A 3,629-nucleotide genomic window follows, 5' to 3' on the forward strand; every position below is an offset into this window, starting at 1 on the left:
AGACACAGTGAGAAATTCTGTGCTGCCTCCTCAGAAGCTTGGGTCAGGGTCACCACAAGTTGTGTGTTGTCAGCATATGACACCACACTAACTCCAAACCGTTCCACAATCTCAGCCAAAGTAGTCATTTACAAATTAAAGAGAGTGGGGCTAAGTATGGAACCTTGTAGGACCCCCTGGTCCAGCTTGACACTTTGAGAGGAAAGGTTTCTGTGACACCTGAAAACAACGGTCACGTAGAAAGGCACACAACCATTCCATCGCTTTACCGTCTACGCTGCCTTCTCTGAGGCGCAGTAATAGCGTGTGATGGGCAACAGTGTCAAAGGCGGCACTAAGATCTAAGAGGACTAGAGCCGCCGTCTGTCCTGCATCTACCCGTCTACGAATAAACTCAGTAGATAAAAGCAGAGCTGATTCTGTAGAATAAGTGGCACGGAATCCAGATTGTGTAGGGTGGAGAAGGTTTTAATTATTGATATGCGCACTCAGTTGAGTGTTTACCACCTTCTCTGCTACCGTTGCAAGATAAGGCAAAAGGGAAATGGGGCGAAGATTACCCAGCTGACTTATGCTGATATTAGATTTCTTTTTTAGAGGAATGACAATAGCCTCTTTCCATTTTTCCGGGATGACTCCTGAAGAAAACAGAGCTCCAGAAGATGCCTGATGTAAGGTTCTAATACGGTGAGCATCCCACTCAAGATCTTAGGGGAGGCCAGATCTCTAGGTGAGCCGGACTTAATGCTGTTGGCTACTACTTTAAGTGTGTCCTCACTGGGAACTACAAAATCACAGATGCAGTCCGCCTCTGGAATCCTGGATACCCCTTCGCTTCTGACGCATCCCTGTTGAGCTGAGATAGGGAAAGTGGCATAAATCCTACCCACTTTCTCGGCAAAGAAGTCCGCTATCCTGTTTGAACAGATACCAAACTAGTTTTAGAACAGATACCAAAGCAGTACCACCCAAAGGTGGAGGGTCTGTGGAGTGGGCTCAGCCCAGAAAATCTTGCAAGACCGAATGGGCGATATGCCCTTCCCATTAGCCCTAGCTGTCGAGACAGTAGTGCTTTGTGAAAATGGACACTGATGCCACATTACATCCTGAGAAATGTCAACGGCAGGCATTCTGCATGCCAATGCAGTAGTGGTAGTCTTGGTCCTGGTGTAATCAGTCCATTACAAGACTGCTGTTTGGCTAACACATCTTAATGCAGAGGGCTATACACCTTAACCATGTCCGTTTCTGCACAATCTTTACCTTCTTTACCCCAGAGAAACCCACAAGCTGATTGTCTGAATCCTCAGCATCAGTTTGTCTGATAAAAAAGGTAGTGTATGGTAGGTGCAGAGAGCCTGGAGCTCACTAACCAGACAAGCTGAAGTGATTGCAATAAGGAGGATAATTTTTAGAGTCAGAAGATGGAGCTGTAGCTCAAAGTGAGACACATGAGAAATGTCAGGACCAAATTAAGGTTCCACTGTTGCATCACAAACGGTTTGAGAGGAAATATGTGGGTCATTTTAAGAAAATGCATCACAACAGATGATTTAAACAAGGGTGGTTGATCTGACAAACAGAAAGGCTGAAATGGCAGACAAATAACCTTTAATAAAGCCTACTGCAAGACCTTGGCTGAAAAAAAGACAAAACAAATCCCAAATATCCAAATGTTTGGCTTGTAATGGGTCTGCCTTAGGTACTCCACCCCTGGCTACAAATTGGCCTCAGCACGCAGCATACATAGACTTTGAGGAAGTGTGCGTGGCACCCAGGATTACAACTTCTGGTGGCAAATCGAACACATACAATTGCCACAGCTCAATGTCCATGCATTGAGTTGCAAACTGGGCAGGTTCATCTGGAGAACCAAGCCCTGCTGCTGTAGCAGAAGATGCTCTCGGAGTGGTAGCCTAATTCAAGAACGAAAGGAAGCATCTGCTATACTAGCTTAAGCAGGGTTGCGTGGGACAGATTGTTTTACGACCTTTCTTAACTTTCAGCTCTGGTTCGAAAGTCATTGAAAGTCATGAGGGGGAAACTTAGTTACATCCTGGTACTTTACCTCTCTAGTATTTGTGTGTCAAAGAAGCTTAAAACAATGATAAAAGAAAGAGAATGTATTAAAAAGAAAAAGAAAAATTAAGTTAGCTGCAAAGGCAATGCAACCGATGGAGGGAAAGCAGAATGCAAATAATTAAAGAAGGATAGCAAGATGGAATGTATTCATAAACGAAAAATAGAAGGAAAGATGACAAAAGAAAAAAGGAAGTGAGAGGGGAGAAAAGACGGAAACTTGGAAAGAAGGATAGCAAGAAGAAAAAAGGAACAAAGAATTACAAAGAAAAAATGGAAAGAGAAAGAAGGAAAGCTGAAAAACTAGAATGAAAGAATGGAAAGTAGAAATGAGTGACAGAGGGAAAGGCAATAGAAGAAAATGAAAGAATGAAATGGAAGGAACACAGAAAGAAAGAGCGAAGGAAGGACAGGAGGTGGATACAATTAAATAAGAATATTGAGAAGGCAGAAAGCTAGAAATTAAATGAAAATTTGACAGAAAGAAAGATAGAAAGAATGAGGAGAAAGGAAACGGGGTAAATATAGAAATAGAAGGTAGGAAAGAAAGAAGGTAATACTATAAAAGTGCAGTTTTGCCAAATTCTTTTAAAATTATGCTGGAATATGCATAATTTTAAAAGTGTACTAAAGGAAACAAATCCCACGAGCTCTTTTATAGAAAGTGTAGTAATCGCTCATTCTGATAGGATATTTTGTTCCATGTGGCTCACCGTGGGGTTATTTTATTTTCTGGGTACCACACTCTTGTCCCAGTCCAGAGGCCCTAGAATGCCCGGTTACTCACCGGTAATATTCATTACTCCGAGTCCTGGTCTTCCTGTCCCATTCCTGAACAGTGAGCAGCTAGTCTGCTCCCCAGAAACCTAAAACATAGCAGAGCTTTTCAGCACTTCTCCCAATATGGCGCCACCAATCCGGTGAGGATAAAGGGGGGAAGTGTGACATAGAATATCCTGAGAATATCAAAGAAAACCCAGAAAGCAACACAATCACCAAAGTCAAAAACCAGGGACGGAGGGAAGGGCTCAGGAATGGGACGGGAAGACTAGGACTCGGAGTAATGAATATTACCGGCGAGTAACCGGGCATTACCTCCTTGTCCTGTCTTCCCATCCCATTCCTGAATAGTAAGCCCATACCCAAGCACACAGTGATTGTAGGAATAAAGACCCGAAATTGAAGCAAAACAGGTCAAGCCACTCAAACGAAAGCAGGACAAAACAAACATCATGTACAGCAGACAAAACATGAGAGCCAAAGGCCGCCAACCCCAACTGAAGAGGGAAAGAGAAAAATGCATGGGGAGAGGCCCAAGTGGCAGCATCACAAATGTCACGCAAGGAGGCACCCACGAACATGGCCCATGAGGAGGATACACCCCGGGTAGACCGACTCTGTACCAAAAAAGGGAGAGGACAGGAAGCCGATCCACAAGTGGAAACGATAGCACATAACACCCAGTGTGACAAGGAAGGGCGAAGCCCTACAGCAAGGTCCCGTAGGCAACAAACAATGAAACAAACCACGAAAAGTACCGGAGCGAACCA

This window comes from Lissotriton vulgaris, chromosome 1_1, assembly GCF_964263255.1.
Source record: "Lissotriton vulgaris chromosome 1_1, aLisVul1.2, whole genome shotgun sequence".
NCBI lineage: Eukaryota > Metazoa > Chordata > Amphibia > Caudata > Salamandridae > Lissotriton > Lissotriton vulgaris.